Source organism: Pelodiscus sinensis, chromosome 1, assembly GCF_049634645.1.
Source record: "Pelodiscus sinensis isolate JC-2024 chromosome 1, ASM4963464v1, whole genome shotgun sequence".
NCBI classification, from domain to species: Eukaryota; Metazoa; Chordata; order Testudines; family Trionychidae; genus Pelodiscus; species Pelodiscus sinensis.
In genome coordinates this window covers 208,333,625-208,357,570 of record NC_134711.1, presented here as the reverse complement: position 1 = coordinate 208,357,570, position 23,946 = coordinate 208,333,625, and the positions used below count along the sequence as shown (strand labels likewise).

Genomic DNA, 23,946 nt, shown 5'->3' with positions numbered 1-23,946 from the left:
GCTGTGTCCATTGTCAGGGGCATACTGTAAACATTGATCAGGGGAGGTAGGACCGTGTTTTGTTGGCAATAAATCTGGCTGAGTGCTTTTGTATCTTAAAGGATCTCACGGTCATTGGGCGGTCTGCTGCACCAGCTCACTGCACAAAGCTAGGGCCGTACAGAAGGAGAACACACACATGCAGCCAAACATCTAACCATGCCCCCTTAATCCTGTGTAATGAAAATGTTTAAAATATTGGCTACTGACCATATTGGAAAATATGCTTAACTGATCCACACTTTCAAATAAAAGCCAGTTCAATTATTTTTGCAAGAAATCAGTTCTTTTCCTTCCAATCACCAACTCTGCCCATCCAGAAAAAGCACAATGGTTTATGTACTTTATCAAAAACGTATTCCCTTCATAGCTGTCTTAAAGTTTCTGTATTTCATTCTTAATATTTAAAAGGGATCATCTGAAGAAGCAGAATCTCTATTTACTCCCCACTGTAAATGAAGCAGTAATGCTAAAGAGGTAATAATGTTCATCCCTAGCCATCACAAAGACTGGCAGAACTCCATGATACTCCAATACAATCAAACTAAAAGTGGAATTAACATGGTTAAGTCAAACCTAAGAAAAAGCCTTATCATCCACATCAGCAATGAATCATGTTGGAAGCATACGAAAAACTGATAGTATATACTTGATTTCACCTGGGAATAAATGTTACTATTATAATTTCCAGATCAGGCATTCCTTTTGATTCATGGAAATGTTTTATTCATTTTAACACAGGAACCAAGTCAAGTAATCTGACTTCCTGACAATAAGGTAAGATTATGGTTTAGAAAAAACCACAACACAGATAATTTATTTTAAAAATTCCTCATAGTTCAATTTCCAAGGGTTATGTGGACAACGATCCAGAGTGTTACTTACCTAAAGTCATGGAAATATGTGAAAGAATCGCTAGGTCAACTAGCCAGCTCCCTCTAAAAAGCATTAACATTAAATTAAAATATGGAAAGCAAGAACAGGAATATTTGTGCTTAGTCCACAAATTTACTTTTTTTTGGTACTAAGGCATGTGTATATTGCTGGCCATGGCCCTGGTTGAGAATACCAAGCATGAAAAGAGGCAGAGGTAAACAAAGACTTAGTCCCAGGTATTGGGACTGATTATTTTTGGGAGGAAGCTAGACAGTAATTCTGTCTGTTCCAGGATGGTTTGAGTCAAGCAGGTAGATTAAATGGCTGAATCCGTTTCAGAGATCTTCTTTAGGGGTCAAGTCACTTGCCTGTCTCCTGGCAACTGTTGTGGGATACAAATCCACAAGCTTTGAATTAGAAACTCAATAAAGTCCATTGTGCCACAGATCCTAGGTACTGCAGGGCCCTCCCATTATTCCATAATCAGGATACCATTTAAGGGGATATAAAAGAACTAATTTTGAAACTGAGGAAAAATTCCTTCTGGACATTGTGATGCCTAGTTTTGTGGGAGTTATTGGGGAGGAAAATTGTTTTTTGCTTGCTTATGGCAAGTCTTCCCTATTTGTAAGAGCTTTATCCAACATCTCCTTTTTCTCGTCCCTCGTTTCAATTCTAAGAGCTGACATTCCTCTCTGGAAGAAGAACCTGAGTCTCCATGACAGCTTTTCTTGGCCACTGCCTTTTTGAGAACAGTGCTTGGAGAGTAGGTGCAAAGATCCTTATAACACACTTAGCAAGAGTCTGAAAGAGAATCTATGACTGAGTTTAAAGTGCCCCATGCTCTGTATTCCCTTCCCTCCTCTCATGTGCATTCTTCTCAGGAGGCAGCAAGGAGAGGAGCAGGGCTTCTGAACTTTTACCCTATCTGAATCAGACCGAGACACAAGGCAGAGGTAAGGAAATTTCTGCAGAACTAGTAGGATAGCTGTATGAAGGCTATTTGAGAAAAACAAGGTAGACAAGGCACTATCTTTTCTTGGACCAACTTTTATTGGCAGATTTAATCTTTTTGTCTACTCCATAGGGCTGCAGCTTCTTTGATCTCCTTGTCAGAGACAAGTCTTGGAAGAGGGTATGCTGATAGATTCCTGACTCCTCCATGAGGATTTATGTTCAACATGACTGGACTCAGGAATTGCCAATCAGATCTGTGGTCACCTAGCAGATAGGAGAGGGAACTAGAGCTGCCCCCAGGAAAAAAAAAACCCCTATCATGGGTAAGTTTAACTAGAAAATCAGCAGCTAGCTAAGGCCTCTAAACAGGCCATGAAATGTGTGGACTATGGAGTATTCTGTAGAGTTGATCACAATGGTCCCTTACTGCCAACTTAATAGTCCACTGGATCCTTTATCTGGCTTTTTGTCCTACCTCTTTAGCCTTTCATCCTACTTCTTTAGGTCCAGCAACATCCATGATCTAGAATTACTACAGTTAGCAGAATGTTCGCCTATCATGGGTGTGGCCGTTTCCTGCAGTCCCATAAAGTTTGTTTACAGCCACGGCTTACAGTGCAGTTATCTGGCTCTAATTTACCCCTCAATGTCTTCTAAGAGCCCAGTAAGCAGTGGAAGTGTTGGTAATGCTGCTAGACCATACTGATCTCCTGTGGTTTGGCAAATTTCCTGATTCGGCACCGGTCAGATCTCCAGGATGCCGAACTAAAGAAGTTCAATCTGTAGCATTTCTTGCCTTTGACAAATTGCCTTTAGATGGTTCTTTCAGGTGCTCCCTTCAGTAGCACAACATGCTTCCTTGCCATGGACTCCCTGCCTCTCCAGTCTGGCTTTCTCTAGTAGGGATGTTAGATAGTGTATAACTGAATAGTTGTGTAACCACATCAAATTTTAGCAGATACCCAAATATTCAATAGTCTCCCAGGGTGGGGTCCAGCAACCAGTGCACTCCCGGCCCCACTCCCAGGGAGCCCCCTGCCAACCCACGCTGCTGCCTCTGATACAGGCGGAGGGGAGGAATGCATGTAGTCAACAGAAGTACCAATAAGCCCAGGCTTATCAGTTAATCACATAGTTGTCTACATGCTAATATCCCTAATCTCTTCTAGCCTTTTGGATTAGGTAAGCGACATGATTTGTCTATGGGCTGAGCTGGGCTGTGCAGGAGATAAGGAGAAAGAGAAGAAGGGCATTTTCCCCACACACAAACCCAGTAAAGCTTACTATTCATGCACCATCAGGAACGGGGTTAGGGAAAGTATAGCCCAGAGGCCAGATCTGGCCCACCAAGCCACTGGATCAGCCTGTGGACACAGCAGAGAACCTCAGGCAGACTCCCTGCTTGCCCTGCCCTGCCCCCGAATGCTCTTCAGAAAAGCAGCTGCCGCAGCTGTGCTTCTCTCTCAGCTTTGAACATAGGGGAAGGGAGAGTGATGCTTCATGTGCTGCTCCCACCCCCAGAACAATCCCACTGGCCGATTTTTGAAGAACAGGCAGCATTCAAAGCATCATTCCCCACTTCCCTCAGGCTCATATTCACTAAGGGTATGTTTACACTTGATTCCTCCTTTGAGGGAGGAATGCAAACGTAGACATCCGAAATTGCAAATGAAGCAGGGATTTAAATATCCCGCGCTTCATTTGCATAATCACGGACTGCCGCTTTTCCGCAATAGCACTATTTGGGGACATCAAACTCGGTCCTCGAGGGATTATTTCGAGAGAAAACCCTTCCCTCAAAATAACCCTAAAGCCTCATTTTTTGAGTAGTAAGGTTTATTTCAAGGGAAGGATTCTCTCTCGAAATAACCCAGCAGGGACCGAGTTTGATGTCCCCAAATAGCGCTATTGCGGAAAAGCGGCAGTCCGTGATTTTGCAAATGAAGCACGGGATATTTAAATCCCCGCTTCATTTGCAATTTCGGATGTCTACATTTGCATTCCTCCCTCGAAGGAGGAATCAAGTGTAGACATATCCTAACACACATGGCCCCGGCAGCCTGAGGGAGCGAGGCAGGCAGGGAGGCTGCCTGAGAACCCTGCTGGGCCGTTGGCCAAGAGTCACACAGGTAAGTCTGGCTGCCTCTGGCACCCCAGCTCCTCCCTCTCCAACCCTAACTCTCCCCACCCCACATAAGCCAAACCCTCTGCCCCCTTTTAAACCTATGCCCCCTCCCAGATCCTACACTCCAACCCCCTGCCCACGGTCACAACCCAAATCCCTGTACCCCAGTCCAATGCCCCAGGTCACAACCGCCTCCTTCACCCAAACACCTTGCCAGACCCTACGTCCCCTCCTGCACTTCAGCCCCTTACCCCAAGCTCCCGTCTGCACCCAATCTCCTTTAATATCATGGACCACTTTCCAAAATCTTGGGAGTGGACTCCCATCAAAAATTATTGCCCACCCCGATCCAGAAAGAGTTTTAGAAACTGAAGATTTCTCATCTGACCATCCGCCAAGCAATATCTAAGCAGGCTATGAGGAGCATACCAGAGCATGTACAACTCAGTGTCTCAGCAAAAAGAGAAGCCAAGAATTAAGAGGCTCAATCCAGAAAACAGCTAACACATGAGACAGATCCAGACACATTACAACTAAGGCTATCAATTAGTGAGTGTTAGTGCCTACGTAGGGCAGAATTAACATGTTAAAAAAATTAATTCACATTAATCGCACAGGTCAGCAAACCAGCATGAGCTGCTTCAGACCATCTCTGGTAAGGTGCAGTATTGCAAATTGCCACCAGAGGGCGCATGGAAAAACAAAGCAGCCAGAAAGGAGGAAAAAAACCTGAAGTAAACAAGAAGTAAACAAGAAAAGTAAAGACCCTGACACCCGTCCCTCTCCACTCCCAGGTGACCATATTTCCTAAAATAAAACAGCCGGGGGGGGGGGGGGGGGGGAGTCTTGCCCAAACTGTCTCTCCCAAGTGACAGGGCTCACGCACTCCACCCTCTCTCTGCCTCCTGGGGCTGGGACTGACCCTCCCCCAAAATCTGATTCTGAGGCTGAGTCCCTCTTCCCAAACTCTGCACTGCCTATGGTGGGCTCTACAGGGCTGAACCCTTCCCCTGAGCTTGGGGGCTGACCCTCACCCTTGAGTCCTATGCCACCTGCAGTTGGGAAGCTGAGCTCCCCCCTGAGCTCCCCCCCAAACTCTACACTGCCCACAATAAAGTCGATCCCCCTCTGGCCCTGTGCCGCTCACCGCTGGGACTGAGCTAAAAAAGGACTCTCTTGAATAGAAGAATTTAAGTTCAGCTTTCATGACAGAATTTGCACTACAATACTTCAGTGAGGTGAACTGAAGGGTTTTTTTTAACAGTGTACAGCCAGTCCCCGAGTTGCGAACAGTCGACTTTACGACCATTCGCAGTTACGACCGAAGCTGTCATAAATGGCGGACCCCGAGTTACAAACGTGATTCGCGCTTACACACACCGCAGTCGCGTGTAACTCTATGGGGTCCAACTTACGAACAAACCAAGTTACGATCCATTGCTTGGTCCGTAACTGGTTCGTAAATTGGCAAGAGGCTGTAAATGTTTTGTAATAAAAAATATAAAGTGAGCACTATACACTCTGTAATCTGTGTTGTAATTTAAATCAATATATGAGAAGATTTAGAAAACATCTAAAAATATTTAAATAGATGAGATTAACCACAATTAATTTTTGTAATCACTTGACAATCCTAATTAAAACCCAACTGCTCTCAACTTTAATTTTAGTAGAAAAGTTTTAGATCCTCAGATTTTTAGCTGGGAACTCTGTACTACTCATAAATGAGGTGGCAGGACAAAACTGGCACCCTCTTCAACAGATGAGGTATATTCATGAGCCAGAGATTAAAAAGCTGTCATAGACCTGGTATATCTCCCCCTCTTCCTCAGACTCACCAGATTTCTGTGATTGTGCTCATGCTTTTAAGTTCCTCTGGATCAGAGGGAACTCTAGGAACTTGCTCTCTTCCACCTCTAGACGCACTCCCTGGAAACACTCTCGTCTGGCATCCCTTCTTGGAAGGTATCAATGGTCCAGATGCCCTGGTCCAAAGACTTATGTGCCAACACACACTCACTTCCCAGTAACTTAAGTACTGTACACCCAGTGCTTTTTTTGTGAAGGTACTGCCCGGTATGCAGTACTGGCACCTCCAGATGCAGTACCAGCACCTCCAGTCGGAGCTCAACAACTTTTCCCCTAGAGAACCAGCACCTTTTCTTTTTAAATTTATTTTTTTTAAACGAAAAAAAAGCACTGAGTACACCCTTTCCAGAACTCCACACTACTGGGTACTCAGGTTTATACTTTAATTCTTCAGTGACCGTGATAGCTGAAGCAAATAAACAAGAATTTGCAGAAGGATTTCTAAACCAATCACTCATTATTGCAGGGTGGAATGATTTAAATTACCACGGGGAAAGCCCTGACTTACATAATTGATTTTAATCAACTTTTCCATCTATATCTTTCTTTAGAAAATAAAAGTAGTACACTGTCAGCGGTTGATAACCATTAAAACATATTGATTTACAACTCAACAGACCCTTTATACTTGATGCGGTAAATCTTTTTGCTATCTAGAAGGGCACACAGTTATTTAAGCAATAATACATCTGAATATTTTCAGATTTTATTTAATGTACACTTTTGTTAGAAAATGATGAATTATAATTATCTAGTAAATAAGAAATGTAACTTTCAGCTCACAACTTGTGGCAAGCTGCATTAGGAAGGTAACTGGAATTTAATTAAACTCATAAAACAGCATGTCAAGTTTGTTTTTACTAAACACAACACCCATAATTGTTTTAGATACATAAATTTCCAAGATGTTTCATATTTACACAACTAAAAAAATGACTATTAAAATATTAAACAGATTAACTGTAGTCCATAAATTAAACAGATTTCAGGACACTTAGGGGAAATTTTCAAATTTACGCCAAATAAAACCTAAGTTCCTTGAAAACAAGACTGTCACTTAAGTTACTTCAGCTGATCTATTGTTTCATATCCTTAATGTTTGATTTCAAAAGCTAGACTTTTCCCCCAATTTTTTTCTTTATATAGAAGAGCAACGTATAAATCAGTGTATCACAGAAATTCATGCATTCACAATACATTTAAATGTTTTAAGAGTGGATAGTAACTTTATATTAAATTCAGATTGTTTTTAAACAGCTTTAATTAAAAAGAAAAATACAATAAAAATCAGTTTTTAAATTTTTCAAGAAGTAACCAGTTTTAATCCACCTTGCTTTATTAGAAAACATCTGTATGCAATTCCCTGCCTCAGTTCCCTCACTACTCTTGAGCATTCTTTGTAATTTGGTATACAATATTTCAGGCTTCCAGGCCCTTTCTCCTTGACCTTGCTCCTCCAGCTTCTCTTTTGAATCATAGAGTAGTCCGCTGAGATTCCTGCAACCAGCTTCCTTTCGCTTCTGCAAGTGTGACAATCAAAGTCCCTCTAACCCAGAAAGCAGGGCCTTTGTGCTTCTGACTCTCCCAGTATCTGTAGTTTTGAAAATGAACACTGACTCCTAATACTTCATTTCTTCTTTTTCCACTTTCCTGACACATTCTCTGCACTTCTATGGACAAATTGGAGAGAACTGTTTTTACCAAGGGGCCAGCTATTCCATTGTTTTATTAGATCAAGACCTACTCAACTAAAAATCCTCAATGACCAGCTATTTAGTCCCCTTTCTCCGTTCCACGAGCAGTATGAAGCAAACAGGAAACATCATTGCCCGGGCATAAACATAGTGTCCATAGTATCATACAGAAGTTGTACATGGGCTGTCCCACGTGTCCGAGTTCCACTCGGAAGATGGAAGCAGGAAAATGACCTGCTACAGAATTTATAAAATTGACCATGCTGAAGGAAAAAACAAAGTGCAGTGCAACAATGGATTTGTTACAAAAAATGTAAAAGAATTTTCTACATTATTTTAATTTCTGGAAACATCATTAGTAAGCATAAGCAGCAGAAATATCTTATCCGAGTAAGTTTACTGCTGGGCATTTAACTACAGGTTGCACCTCCTTAAACTGGGACTCTCTTGTCTAGCAACATCCGTGGCCCAGCAGAACCATGGATGTTGCTGAACGAAAGAGGCTCAGCAGACAGGCAGCGGTAGCTGGGCCATACTAGCGAGGCAGGGCCTGCCTACATGTGCCGACCTGGCAGAAGGGTTGTGCCATGGCAGTCTAAGCAGGGCTGCGTGCTGGCCTGGCAGTGGGAACAGAGCTGTGGCACCCTGGCTGGCAGTTAAGGCTGGGCTATGGCAGCCCAGCAGAAGAAGCCTGTCTGGAGCCATGGCAGGTAGGCAGCTTGACTGGCAGTATGTCTGGAGCAGTATGGCAGCACGGCTGGGGTCGTTGCATTGCCCAGCTGACGGAATGACCAAAGGAGCTGGCGGTAGGGAAGGGCAGAAGGCTAAGGGGCCAGAGGCAGAGGGCCTTCCCTGGTCTGGTAAATTCCCTCATCCGGGACTACTCAGATCCAGAGGGTGCCGGACCAGTGAGGTCCAATCCGTACAATTTTAGCAGACTTCCATGAAAACTAACCCACTCAGTAACATCATTTGAGCCATAGAGTATCATGTTTGCTGCAAAAAGAATGCAGAAGCAACTTACAAGAACCAATGGGTTAAAAATGCACATAATTATTATATACAGGCAGTCCCCGACTTACGTTGGATCCGACTTATGTCGGATCCGCAGTTACAAACGGGGCTGCCCCAGAGTACATGGACTGCGGGACCTCGCGGTCCTGCTGCCCGTGTACTCTGGGGCTTTGCTCTGCGTCTCCCTGGACTGCTCCGCTGCTGGCTTCCCCACGGCTTTGCAAAGCGGCGTGGGGGCTCGGGCAGCGGGGCACCCCAGGCGCGCCTGGGCTGCTCCGCTGCCTGCTTCCCCGAGACTTTGCAAAGCCACGGGGGAAGCCGGCAGCGGGACAGCCCTGACGCCCCGCGGCTGTCCCACTGCCGGCGTCCTCAGAGGCTTTGCTCCCCGTCTCCCTGGTCTGCTGGTCTCCAGCAGACCAGGGAGACGGGAAGCAAAGCCACGGAGGACCCAGGCGGCGGGACCGCGGTGCGTCTCGGTCCGCCGCCAGTGTCTTCCTGGTCTGCTGGGGTGGGGTGGGGGGGCGCAGCTAGTATGCTCCCCCCCCCCAGCAGACTAGGCTTTTCTCCGGACGCCTGTGGCAGAGCAGCTGGGGTGCTGCCGGTTGGTCCTGCAGCGCCGCTCTGGGCGCTACTGGTCCAACCCAGCAGCACCCCAGCTGCTCTGGCCCTGATTCAGCCGCTGCTGGTCAGTTTCAGCAGCGGCTGAATCAGGACGCCTGGGGCAGAGCAGATGGGGTGCTGCTGGGTTGGTCCAGTAGTGTCGAGGAGCGGTGCTACTGGAGCAACCCAGCAGCACCCCAGCTGCTCTGCCCCAGGCGTCCCCAAGTCAGCCGCTGCTGAAACTGACCAGCGCTGACTACAGGAAGCCCGAGGCAGAGTTGCTCTGCCCCGGGCTTCCTGGAATCAGCTGCTGATCAGTTTCAGCAGCAGCTGACTTGGGGACGCTTGGGGTTCTTAAGTTGATTCTGTATGTAAGTCAGAACTGGCGGTCAGTTTCAGCAGCGGCTGAATCTGGACGCCAGTTCCGACTTACATACAGATTCAACTTAAGAACAAACCTACAGTCCCTATCTTGTACGTAACCCGGGGACTGCCTGTATTTTAAATCCAATAGAAATGCAATTTTTTGCAGAGGAAACACTAAGGCCATAGGTTACACACCACAGATCTAGATCTTTTCCAATTCTACCTTTTGTAACAACAACCACAAACATTATCTAGATATTTCTGTGAAGTGTTCCAGAGAAATCCTAGTTAGTACATTTCAAAGATGAAGAAAGGTCCTTAACATCTCTCAGAATTCTAGGCAGTCTGCAGATTTGGCAAGACAACAATGTATCTTCAAGTTCATATTCAGTGGATTTCATTTTTTTAAAATTACGTGTGAGGTTCGTAGGTCTAATCAACACCACTAAAAGCACTTGAAGCAGATTATCAGGCCTTGAGGCAGGAACTAAAGGGGAAAGAGTCCAAATGATTTATTTGGTGGGTGAGAGAGCACACATCTTAACCTCTCACTGTGGGAGAGAATGTTAGCTAGGGCCAGGAACCGGCGAACACAACTGCTACCACACTCTCCTTAAATAAGGAAAGAGCTTACATTTCTTCATGTTGATTTTGGACTTTGGGTGCACCAAAAGGGGAGGAACTTTAGTGCGATCTAGCTGGAGAACTAAGATCATGACAAATCAGCACTGGAGTCTGAGTGAAGGAGCAAAATGCCAGGGGAGGAAATGAAGCCAACCCAATGCTGCACTGCACCATGCCATAATGGACCATGGGGCCACATAATGAAAGCTCGAACTCTATGGGAATTAAGAGGTATTCCCAAGCCATGCTAAGCCCTCAGACAGTCAAATACTCATCTTTCAGGTTTTTGCAATTTCCTGATTTCAATAGCTTCCCAATCTCCTCGAGTGCCTTTTCAGGGGAAATAAAACATTTTCTAACAAGCAAACTAGGAAAAGATACTACCCCTTCATCTCATAGAATCCTTTTGGGACTTTTAGACTTCATGAACAAACAAAACTGAGCTCAAGTTCCTCTTCTACCCTGTTCCCTGGGTGTGAGAGGGTGTATATTTACGTTTTGCAGTTTAGTGTCATGGACAAGAAAAAAGGCCTGAGTAGAATCCCAACACAATCTTCTATAGAATTCTCTAACAGCTGAATGCTATATAACACAATATTATGTAAAAGCTAACAGAGGTAACTTTTTAAGAATCACAAAAAGGCAGGAAATAGGAATAAATGTGACCAGCTGAAGTACCTAATAAGCCTAGTTGAGTGACTACTGGACTACTCACTCCCCCTGCTCCTGCTGCCTCTGTATCAGAGGTGGGGGGGGGGGGAGAGCAGAGCTGGGGACAGGTAGCTTAAAAGCCAGTTGCCCCCAGCACCACCTACGCAGTGTGCATGGTAGGGACAGGGGAGGCAGAGCCACAATGGTCCTGGAGCCAGCATGAGCCGGTTCTGGGAGCTACTCCCACTACGGCTCTATAGCCCGGTGACTCTTACGGCAGTTTAAATGCAGAGCCACAGCGGTCCCGGAACTGGCGCAAGCCAGGACTACTCAGTTCTGGCTAGTGCCAGATCTGGGAGCAATCCCTGCTACAGCTCTGCAGTTTAAATGTAGTAGGAGCCAGGCTGTCTGCACACCCGGCTTCTACTACATTTGAACCACAGATCCGCAGCAGGGGTAGCTCCTGGACCCAGAACAAGCCGGGGGGACACACCAATTGTATCGACTACATGATTAGCCAATGACGCGTTTCTTAACATCCTTGGCAGGAAATTAAAATTTCCCTCTCCAACATTTAGTTCATTTTCAAAAAAATCATTAAAAGAGCTTTCAGCAATATTGTATGTGCAGCATTTTAATAACCTGAAAATCTAAAGGAATCCTACCAAGTATGGAAACATGGATCGCAAAGGACAAGTACAGAAATATCACAAGCATGTAGAGACAAAACAAATCAAAGATTAAGGCGCAAAATGAGTTACATCCCACCAGGAATATAAAAGGCAATAAGAAGAGATTCGTCAGCAGCCTTTTCAAATCAAAGAGCCAAACTACACTAGAGCCCGGATTATCCGACATTCTGCTTTATCTGACCTTCAGTAATCCAACATTCTGCTTTATTCCGACCTAGCCGGGGACTATTGTCAACAGAGCGCAGCGCGAGTATGTGGCCCCCAAGGCCAGCCACTCTGCGCTACTATGCTGCATGCAGCCTCCCCAGCTGAAAAGGCTCCAGCAGCCTCCCGCAAGTTGGAGCCTCCTGCCAGCGCAGCTTGGTCCCCATCCCTGCCTGGCCCCTTCTCTTCCTGCAGCTCCCAAGAGTGAGTCAGGAGAATGGCACCGCACCCGGGAGCTGGAGGGAGGGAAGGGGCCAGGCAGGGATGGGGACCAAGCGGCGCCGGCAGCTATCCCTCCCTCCCTGTGCAACCTATTATCCGATATTTTCGGTAATCCGACCACATGTCGCTTCCGTTTAGGTCGGATAATCAGGACTCTTCTATACATCAAAATTCAGAACAAGTGGTCAACAAAGAGCTGTATAAGAATGTCCATGACTTTCTTTGCATGACTGAAAAAATACAATTTAATATTATTGATAAATGACAATGATTAATAATAGCATAAATGAAACTTTGTACTCACAGACTTTATTTAATGGGACTTCTGCTGTTGCATCTTTTCATACATTTCTTTGAAGTTTACATCATAACTGGTCAAATCCAACTTCATATGCACATTCAGGCTGTCTTCTATCAAACTTATGGCCAGGAGCTGGGGATGTGGGGGTACAGGAGTCTGGGTTGGGGTGTATTTAGGTGTAGGATGGATTCAGAGCACAAGCTTGCTGTGGAGGGGGCGCAAGAGTGTTATGGAAGGGGACTGGGGATGAAGGAGTTAGGGAATGTGGGGGTAGGATGGGCTCAGGGCAGGGGGTTGGAGTGTGTGCGGGTGCAGGGCAGGAGCTTGGGGATGTGGGGGTGTGACGTAGTGGGGGTGCTGTCTGCTCTGTAACCCAGGGTTCCCCTGCTCTGTGATGTGTGATTCCCACTGAATCACCCACATGTGTATTGGCCCAGACATCTAGTTGCAGCATGAGCAGATAACACTGCTCTTCCCAGGGGGGGAGACAAAGGAAGGAATGCAGAGATGAACACCTGGCTGGGGGGGTAGGGTCTGAGAGCAAGGCAGTTCCTGGCTGGGAAACATGAAGGGAACAGACTAAGCTGACTGCTGAGGGGGAGATGGACCCCCTAACCCAAGGGGTCTCAGGCATCCTGGCCCTGACTCCTGTAGCCACATCACATTTATGCTGTGCTGTATCCTGGTGAAGCAATAAACCCTCTCTATTCTACTGGCTGGCGGAGCCTGTTCTGGCTGCTATGGGGGTGCAGGATCGGGGGGGTCCCCAATGCACCGTCACACGAGGTATGAGGGGTTCAGGGCAGCGGGTTCAGGTGTATGATGGACTAAGGGTTGGTGTGTAGAGGAGTGGGGGGTGCTAGAGTGTTATGATGCTGCAGCCAGATGGGAGCTGGGACCAGATTGGGGGCTTGTTGGCTAGGCTTCATTTTTAAATAAAGAAAATATGTCCAACACAAAAGGTTTCAACATTGTCTTTCTTTATGGCAGAGGTGAGGAACCTATTTGGGAACGGGAACAAGTGACCCACAGAAAAATCAGTCAGGGACATACAAGCAAGAAGCAAAAAATACCCCTCTAAAAACCCCCAACCCTCACTGATGTGACTGGCCCCCCAGCTGAAACACCTCACGCCCCTGGTGCTCCAGTCTCATGGTGGGTGGAGGGCCAGGGTGGATTGAAGTTCAAGGCCTCAGGACAGATTTTTACTCTTCTGGAGTTCCAAGGTTAGTAGATTTTGTGGGACTGCCTAGGCTCTGAGATGGGACCAAAAATGAGGGGTTAAGTGTGCAGGACAGGGCTGCCAGTGAGCGAGATAGGGATGGGGGTGCAGGATCTGGGCGGAAGGTGGAGTGTAGGAGGGGGTGAGGGTGCGAGATCTGGATGGCAGATAGGGTGCAGAAGCAGGGGGAAACGGAGGGGGCAGGAAGCAAGGGAGGGGGCAAGGTATGAGGCCGGGTGCAGGCTGTCTGGGTAGGAGCGAGCTGGAGGCAGAGTGTCTGGCAGGGGACCAGGTGGCCAAGTGAGAGGTGGGAGTGCAGGGTTTGGGCATGGGGGGGGGGGGGGGCGGGGGGAGAGATGCACTTGTTTTCACGCTGCATCGCAGGCACCATGTAACACAGCCTCCCACTGCTCCCATTCGCTGGAAGGAAGCCTCCAGGAAGGTTTCACAGGGAAAGCCTCCAGGAAGCGTGTCCCAGGGGAAGAAAAATGGCAGCGTGCTTGGAACCATTTTTGGTTCCACTTGTTTCCCACATGCCGGGGGGGGGGGGGGAAAGGGCAACACACAGAGCCATTTTTCACTCTGCTTGTTCTCTGCATGCTGGATCCGGTAGGGAGGCTCGGAGCTTTCTCCTCCATCCCCTCAGGAAGTTAGCATCGGCATTTGAATCATGCAGGGGGCTGTATCACCAGTGCTAGTTCCCTGCTGTGGGGGAAGCTAGCAGTGGCTGAGTTGGGGCTCCAGAAAAGCCATATCTGGCTCTTTAGTGAGCCATATTTGACTCCTGAGACAGAGGCTGCCAACACCTGTTCTACAAGCATATGAGGAGAAAGAAAAAAGCAAAAGAATGTGCAAGTTCACTACCTAATAGAAAAGGATAGCTAACAGGAGATTAAGGTGGATGAGCTGTTTAACATCTATTTTGCTTTAGCCTTGATTGAAAAGGTTAATTGTGACTAGATGCTTAACACAATTAATACTAACAACAAGAGGGAAGGAACTCAAGCCTGAACAGAGAAGAAACAGGTTAAGGAATATTTTGATACCTTAAATGTAAGCACCTATAAGATAACAGGGTTAAAAGAAATAAGCAGCATGGATTTCCCAAAGACAAATCATGCCAAAGCAACCTAATTTTCTTCTTTAAGATGGCCTATTGTATCCAGTGAAGGGGGCAAGAAAGCAGTAAATGTACTACATTTAGAGTTAAGTAAGAAACTTTTGACAGCCACACATGGCTCTTTCAAAGACTAGCTAGGGAAATATACTCTAGAGGGAATTAATATGAAGTAGATGCAAAAGTAGTTGAAAGACTATACTCACAGAAAAAACAACCAATAGTTTAGTAGCACTTTAAAGACTAACAAAACATGTAGATGGTATCATGAGCTTTCATGGGCACAGCCCACTTCATCTGAAGAAGTGGTTGTGCCCACTAAAGCTCATGATACCATCTACATCAGTGGTCCCCAACGCGGTGCCTGTGGGCACCATGGCGCCCGCCGGGGCATTTGTGAGCGCCCGCCGACAACCTGGGCTGGGCCGGCCCCGCCCCCGGCGCGCGGCGCATTGGAGGCGCCAGCCCCAGGCGCGCAACACGCACCAGCGCCTGGTGCGCGGCGCTCGGGCAGCCCCAGCCTCAGGGCACATGCGGGTGCACAGCGCCGGTGCCAGCCCCAGGCGCGCGGCTCGGGCGGCCGCGGGCCACGGCACAAGGCGCACCGGCGGCCCTGGCCCTGGGGCACATGCCGGCGCCAGGTGCAAGGGCATCCTCGCCCCTAGCATGCCCCAGGACACGCTGCCCCGCCCCTGGGCGCCCGGCGCATGAGTGACCCCACACCCGGGTGCCCGGGAGCCTCTAAAGGTTGGGGACCACTGATCCACATGTTTTGTTAGCCTTTCAAGTGCTACTAAACTATTTGTTGTTTTTTAAGTTTTTCTTGTTAAAGACCAACTCGGCTACCCCTCTGAAACTTTTATACTCACAGAGTAGTTTTTAAATTGTTCCACTACCATACAAAAGGCATAACTAGTGGGGTCCTGGCAAGGGTCTATCCTGGGACCGTTACTATTTAGTATTTTTATTAAGGACCCTGATAATGGAGCAGAATGTATGCTTATAAAATGTTCAGACTGCATCAAGTTGGAAGGGGATTTCTATCATTTAGGCAGACAGGATCATAATTCAAACAATTTTGACAAACAGGAGAACTTGTCTGAATTTAATAATATGAAATTCAATGATGACAAGTGAAAAGCAGAAATGTTTAATGCTTACCAAGTAACCAGTTAACCGTTTAACATTTTACATCCCCAGTGAAAATTACTACGCATGTCAAGGAAAAATCAAATGCACAACAACAAAATGGGAAGTAACTGGCCAGACAGTAATACTGCTAAAAAGGTATGTGGAGTTGGCAATGTTACGTGGCTGAGAAAAAGGCAAGTATGCCAGGGTGCATTAACATATATATGTAAGACACAGAAGGTAATTCTTCCAATTTATCTACTATATATTTGAGTGAGTCTGTCTGTGTGTGTTTGTTCAAGAACTCCTAAAAAGTAATAGCTATGACCACAAAATTAGGTATACAGCTTCCTCTTATAATAACTTAAAGCAACGCAAGGATTTGGCGGTACCAGGAAAACAGGATGTGCCTCGAATAGGACTGCTTCTCATAAAACCAAACAGAAGAGAGAAAGAATCACTAAATCAAAATCGACATAGCACATGTTGAAAGAGGGTCATGGATAGGTGTGCAGAATACCACCTCTGCCCACCAGCCCCACCACAGAGCTCCCCTACAGCTGTGGCAGCTCCGTGCTGGGGCCATGGAAGTGGGTGCTTTATCCTTTTTCTCCCTTCCCTCCCTCCTTCCCGGCCATAGTAGCTCTGTGCTAGGGCCAGAGGCATCACCGCACCATCCCAAGCTGCCTCTGCTCCATGCCAACCCCCAGCCATGGCACTCAACCCAGAGTTGCCCCTGCCAGGGCACAGGTGGTCCTTCTGCACTTCCTATCCAACCTAACCTGGCACTGCAGGGGCCATGGAGAGATGCTTCTCACATGGCCCCAAGACACTACCATGAGAAAAGGCAGAGGTAGTTCTCTCTCCCTGGAGCAGCCTGCATACTGAACCCCTCATCTGCAACCCTACTCTAGAGCAATGATTTAAATGAAGCATGTACATGTTAATTGTATTTTCCAAAAAACAAATATTGAGTTATGGACCCCACACAACACCAGATAAATCTTCTAACACATCATAAAGAAGAAATATAAAAACCAATGTTAAATTAATGCACTGGTGAGGTCTTAGCTGGAGTACTCTATGCAGTTTTGGGCACCACACTAAGAAAGAGGTGAATAAATTGGAGCATTCGGGGGACAGCAACAAAAAATGATAAAATGGTTTGAAAACTAACCTCTGAGGAAAAGTTAAAGCAATTGGACATGTTTAATTTTGCAAACAGACAATTAAACGAGGAACTTTATAAGAGTCTTCAAATATGCTAAAGGTTATCAAAGAGGAAGGTGATCAATTGTTAACCATGCCCAATGAAGGTAGGATAAGTAGTAATTGGCTAAATCAGCAATAAAGGAGATTTAGGTTAGATACAAGGAAAAACTTTATAATGATAATTAAGTACTGAAAGAGATTTCCAAGGCTAGTTATGAAATCCCAGTCCATAGAGATTTTTAATAACAGGTTAGACCAACACTTCTCAGAGACGGTCTGCGTTTATTTGGTCTTGCCTCAGCCCAGGCAGCTCGACTAGATTACCTTGAGGTCCCTTTCAGCCATATATTTCTATGTTTTTAACTATGTTACCCAACTATACTATAAAATAGGTCACCCTGGAGAATTCTTTCGCCTTCCCCTGAAATTGCTAACATATGGTTCCTGTTTTAATCAATCTAAACCAAGGTGGTGACATAATCCAAGAATAAAGATCTTGAAATGCACGTCCATTGATCATATGCACTAAAGTAGTGGCAATAATATCAGAGTCTCTTTGCTGGAGGCAGATCCGGAGGAGCACAGAACAGCACAGACACTACTTAAGAACGACAGCTGGTTCATCAGGACTACAAGGGTGTGTCTCAAAAACTAAATGCTGATCTCTTCCCACACTACCACTTTCAAAAGAAAATATTTTTAAAATATTCAAGAAAATCCAATTAGAACTTTCAAGACTTCAGAAGTGTTGTTCAGCAACCACTGTATATCAAATTTCAACTTCTCAATCATGCCTTGTAGGCCCCCCACAATTCTGCCCCAGCCTCTGATTTCCTAGCCTCTCCAGTAATTCCCTTTGATCGAGTAATGTCCTAGGCTCGAGTAATTCCCTTTCTTAGGAATCATTTAAAAAGGGATACAGAATGAGACAGATAATATCTTATTGTCTCTATATAAAACCATGATATGCCCACACCTTGAATACTCTGTACAAATGTGGTCACCTCATCTCAAAAAAGATATATTGGCATTGGAAAAGGTTCAGAGAAGGGCAACAAAAATGATTAGGGGTTTGGAACGAATCTCATATGAAGTGAGATTAAAAAGATTAGAACTTTTCAGCTTAAAAGAGAGGAGACTAGGGATATAGGCGACTACTCGACTATCTGATAAGCATAAGTTTATCGTACAGACGACTAGTGATATAACTAGTCACTCCCCCTCCCTCCCGCTGCCTCTACTAGAGAGAAGCAGCAAGGGAAGGACGGAGCAGGAGCTGGTTCTGGGGGGGAACTAGTTTAAAAGTTCTCTCTCACTGTCTCACTGCCTCTGCGGGGGGCAAGGGAGGTAGAGGCACAGCAGGAAATGGCACAAGAGGGGACTGAAGCTGGACCTCTTGTACATTTCAAAGGCTGAGCCACCCCATTCCCTGCAAAGTTTCCTTTTGAAATGTACAAGAGCCCAACAGAGCTCTTGCTTCAGTTCAAAGAGGGAGATGTCCTTAGCAAATAATCGAATAGCCCATGGAAATCCCATTGACTATTCAATTAGTCAAATAATATCCCTAGAGACTAAGGCGGGATATGATAGAGGTCTATAAAATGATTGGTGTGGAAAAAATGAATAAAGGAAAGTTATTTACTTGTTCCCATAATATAAGAACTAGGGGTCACCAAATGAAATTAATAGGTAGCAGGTTTAAAACAAACAAAAGGAAATTTTCCTTCACACAGCACACAGTCAACCTGTGGAATGCCTTGCCAGAGGATATTGTGAAGATCAGGACTTTAACAGGGTTCAAAAAAAAAAAAGAGCTAGATACATTTATGGAGGTAAGGGCCATCAATGGCTATTACTCAGGATGAGTAGGAATGGTATCCTGGAATTGGATGAATGGAAAGGGATCACATGATGATTACCTCTTGTGTTCACTCCCTCTGGGGCATATGGCATTGGCCACTCTCAGCAGACAGGACACTGAGTTAGATGGACCTTTGGCCTGACCAAGTATGGCTGTTTTTATGTTTTGTACTTTTATATGCTTCTCCAACTGGCATTTTTGCGCCTTTTTCCATGCTGTCCCTTATGCGTGGCACAGTAGAGCCCTGCAAATCTGGAGATTTGTATGTGAATACCCGTTGCTTATTTTTGCAGCTACGAGTGTATCTATAACCCTGCAAGTTTGCAGATATCCACTTCATATCCATGGGCATCCAGAGATCGTTTCTGCGGACATGGATACCAATTTTGTATATGCGCAGGGCCAGGGTGGATTGATTTAAATCAAAGTGATTTAAATCATTGATTTTCATCACAATTTAAAACACCAAAAAAATTGATTTAAGTAAAGTTAGGAAAAAAAAGAGACTGTGCTTAGAATGCACTTAATTTTGGAGTGAGCCCCACTGAACTCAGTGACACTTCTGTTTTTTTGAGAAAACAAGTAAAAGATGGCATTCCCTTGGAAAAGCTCTGTCCCTCACTTGACCACAGAGTGACATCATCACGTCATCTACATCCTTGAAGAGAGAGTCTTCAAGAAAGTTATATTACAAAAGTGAATTATTTAAGTTACTAATCAGTTGATTCACTCAGCCATACCCACATCTACTTTATTTTCTCCCAATAAGTAGTTTTCCTTATGATGTTTCATTCTTGCAAGTAGGACCGGCACCTTCTTGCACCACTTACACTTGACACATTTTCCTTTTTTACCAAGGGAATGAATTTATTCAAAATATTCCCAGATAGGTTCTCTCTTAGGCCCAGCAGTCAGGCCAGTTCTTCTGTTGCAAAAGTGTATTGGAATACAGGAAAGAGTGTGTGTGCATACGCACAGCAAGCACTGAATGACTTCTTCCATTTTTCTTTCCAGTCCATTCCACTGTTCCTTTTTATGCTGCCTCCAACCTTTCCTTTCCTTTATATAGTCGCTCTGTCTTTAAGATAATGTATTAGTTAACTCCTCTGCCATGCTTGGCTAAGGTCCACCGCCACATAAGCAAAGAACAAAAACAAACCTAACCAGTCTGTATCTTTCTCTGCGCATTACTTTTTAGTCTTCTGAGGAAAAACTGAAAGTCCAGAGTTTGCAAGAAGCAAGAGCTAATAATCAGCCTGGACAGACCAGAGCCATTAATTCATTTTTATGAGACTAAGTGTATGTGTAGCATGTGTATGGTGACATGTAATTGTAACTTATTTTTAAATGAGAAATGTTTGCATTTTATTGATAATAAAAAAAATTAAAAATCATATTTAAATGTTTAAAAAAATCAGTCTGTATTCACCTTGCGCTAGGCTCTATGGAATAGTCTTCCATTTCCAGGGCACTTTTCAACCCCCTCCCACAAGACTCAAGAAAGAATAGAGACTTACAAAGGTAAGAGATAAATAAAATAATTATGATAGGAACTTCATAATTCATAATATGATAGGAACGTCTTCCTCTAGGTCTCCCTCACTTCAAGTCTCACTTCTCTATCTTTTTAGGACTTGAGTAAAATTTGTAAGAGTTCTGATGTGACAAGGGAGCAAATACCCTATTTTCTCAATGATTTTCATAATACCCCGAACTGACAATACAATCAAAATAAGCTGTGTATACATACACAAGGAAGTTAATAACTGGGATGGCTGTATTTTGACATAATTTATGTAGACACTAAGTCACTTTTGGAAATGGTACTTTGCCTCCTACCTCATTTTGGTGCTTTTAGAAGTATTACACCTTAGTCATAACTAGGCAAAAAAAGTTTCTATAAAATTGCATAGCTCTAACTAGACAAGTCCTTAGGTATTAAGGGCTTGTCTCCACAAAAGCTTGTACCACCTCAACTACATGTATATTTATTGTACATTTACTTTCAGTTTAAACTGGTGCTAAATGTCTTTATGTTGTTTTCATTTAATTCTGTAAGAATACACTAAACAGAAAGAAAACACTGAAACCAAAATAACAGTTCCTATATACAAAACTTGCACCCAGTAAATGAAATTAATAGAAATACACAACTTCAGTTAATCTGTGCAAGGTTGTGTACTGAAAAATCCTACAGTTCTTGGGATAGGAAACATCTTCACATATGTTCAGTTCAGAACAAAATAAAAACAATAACTCATTTCTGCTGCATCACCTACACAGAATTTATAGAAAAAAATTAATGTAATGGAATCATTGAGAACTATTGACTAGCCTCATCATTAGGGTCCTACCAAATTCACGGCCATGAAAAACACATCGCGGACTGTGAAATCTAGTCTTCCCGCATGAAATCAGGTCTGTGTGTGCTTTTATCTTATACCCTACCTTATATTACACAGATTTCATAGGAGAGACTTGGATTTCTTAAATTGGGAGTTCTGACCCAAAAGGGGAGGAGTGGTGTATGGGAGAAGGTTATTTTAGGGAAGGCCCAGTATTGATACCTGTACTTCCTTCAGAGCTGGGTGGCTGGAGAGTGGCAACTATTGAGGGCCCAGCTGTGGAGGCAGCAGCACAGAAGAGAGGCAATACCATATCATGCCATCCTTAATTCTGTGCTGCTACTGGTGGAGAATCTGCCCTCAAAGCTGGCTCTCAGCCAGCAGCCACCACTCTCCAGCTACTCCTCTGTGAAGGCAGCACCACCACCAGAAACAGCACAAAAGTAAGGATAGAAGTATAGCAACATCCTTACAATAACCTTGTGACCCTACCACAACTCCTTTTTGGTTCAGGACCCCCTACAATTACAACACTGTGAAATTTCAGAATCAAATTTCAAGTAGTTGAAATCATGCAATTTACAATTTGAAAAATCCTGTGACCATAAAATTGACCAAAATGGACCATACCCATGATGTAACACCCTCATGATAATTCTTGTCCCAAACTTGCCTTGACCCTAACAAACCTGGACAAATCAGATCATATGCATATCCACCATCATTACAAGAGACCATCTATTTTAGAATAGTGATAGAAATGTAGCTGTGTTAGTCTGGTGTAGCTGAAAAATGCAGGACAATGTAGCACTTTAAAGACTAACAAGATGGTTTATCAGGTGATGAGCTTTCGTGGGCCAGACCCACTTCCTCAGATCAAATAGTGGAAGAAAATAGTCACAACCATATATACCAAAGCATACAATTTAAAAAAATGAACACGTATGAAAAGGACAAGTCACATATCACATGTGATTCGTCCTTTTCATACGTGTTCATTTTTTTAAAATTGTATCCTTTGGTATATATGGTTGTAACTATTTTCTTCCACTATTTGATCTGAGGAAGTGGGTCTGGCCCACGAAAGCTCATCACCTGATAAACCATCTTGTTAGTCTTTAAAGTGCTACATTGTCCTGTCTTTTGTTTCATCTATTTTAGAGGGTTTGAACCTATCACCACAGGGATGAGCTTCCCCAGTCTAAAAGATTAGCACAGCCCAAGTCTGTCTGGATCTTTTGCAGAGCCTACAACTCCTTTCAGTCCAGGTCTATGGGACACTGTGTAAGATGGGGAGTGGGGGGGGGGGGTGTTAAGACGCGGTTTGCTGGGGGGGGCTGGATTGGTATTTCAATCTCAAGCCGTTTTCCAGACCAATCAAGGTTTTATTTGTTCTTGCCAGGTGACGAGTGGACAAGGTCTTCCCATGCAAACCAAGCGGGAAGAGCCGGCCCGGGACGTGACCTGACGCCAGGCTGGCAGCGGGGTGGGGAAGGGGCGTTGACCAGGCAGCCGGGGTCGCGGCGAGCTTGGCACAGGCCCGCACAGGGAGGGGGGTGGGGCTGGTGTTGGGCCCAGCACTGCCCGCTGGAGCGGCCCAGGGGAGGCTGCGCTCAGGAGCTGGCCCCCGGGCTGCAGGCGGCCGGGCAGGCCCCGCGTCTCCCCCCGTCCCCGCGGCGCTTCCCGAGCCCCAGCGCGGCGCCGCCCCCGGGCCTAGGCGCGAGCTCGCCCCGGGCCCGGCCGCAGCAGGTGCCCCCCCCCCCGCGGACACCCCCCGCCCGCGGGGACACTCACCTCGCGCCGCCGCCTCCCGCGCCGCGAGCCGGGCCAGCGTCACGCGACAAGCCACTGCCCGGACCGCGCTGCCGCTGCGGGGCTGGCGCGGCGCATGCGCCCGGGGACGGAGCAGGCTCGGGGCCTCCCGCGAAGCCGCTGCCCGGACAGTGCCCGCGCGGAGTCTGTGCAGGGGGGCGGGGCCCAGGACAACACCGCTCCCGCGGCTCGCGTGCTGCGCGCCAGCGCCAGGGGGCGCGTCCCTGCCTCCCCCCCAGCACGTGCTGCGCTGCTCAAGGCGCCCGGAGCCCCGCCCCCTTCCCCGCCGCGTCAGGGCCAGACGCGATTCCCCCATTGGTGCGAGCGGCTGCTCCCGCGCCTGTCCCGCCCTCTGCCTTTCTCCTCCCGCGCGGCACCTCGCGGCAGGGTATTGGGGGGGGGGGAGCCTTCACCAGTTCCCTGCCTCCCCCTTGTGCAAATGGGCGGCACTGGCCCTGTACTAGCCCGTAATCCCTGGCACTGCTGCTGGGTGGAATAGCTCCAGCAGCGCCGCGCAGCCTTCGCCCTGGAGCGCGTCTCCTTTCTCTTGCACCGTTGTGTTCTTTTTTCATTTTGTACCACACAGGTTTATTCTGTAGGATTATGTGACTCTAACGCTGGCTTGGGTTGGTGTCAACATTTCTTCAGCTTCCTTTGAAAGGGTGCTGGCCTTTGTCAAGTGGTGGGCTTTTTTTGGTCGGGGGGGGGGGGGGGGGGATTGGCACCTCTGGCCAGCACCGTGCGATTTCACATGTTGCCACTTTGGGATAGAATTTAGTTCCGAAATATTCACCAAATTCATCAGATTTTGAAAGGGGGAAAGCAGCTCCTAGCTTTTAAAAAGCCCATTTGTTACCTAAATATCTTTTAAAATCTGGCCCAGCTCTTCAGGGCTGCTACATGGGTCTTCAGTACATTGTCCTCTAAGACTATGCCTTGGGTGATGCCTTGTGGAAGAAAACAAGTCCTCACTCTACATATGTAAGCAACAAGTCAGAGGCAGTTTATTTCG

The 23,946-nt window shown here is 46.0% G+C and overlaps 1 protein-coding gene across 8 annotated transcripts in view; it reads right to left on the bottom strand.

Annotated features, from left to right (window-relative positions):
* BCLAF3 (BCLAF1 and THRAP3 family member 3) overlaps window positions 1-23,195 on the bottom strand; it is a 121,866-nt gene extending 98,671 nt beyond the window's left edge. For 4 of the 8 annotated variants that reach the window (XR_012898455.1, XM_075913554.1, XM_075913572.1 and 1 more), the window contains exon 1: window positions 22,917-23,194. The gene's annotated coding sequence lies outside the window, so the exon portion shown is untranslated. Of the gene's footprint in view, window positions 1-12,237; window positions 12,367-22,916 lie in introns of all 8 variants that reach the window. The other 4 variants (XR_012898454.1, XM_075913528.1, XM_075913540.1 and 1 more) reach the window with 3 other exon arrangements.
* Between the last annotated feature and the right edge of the window lie 751 nt (window positions 23,196-23,946).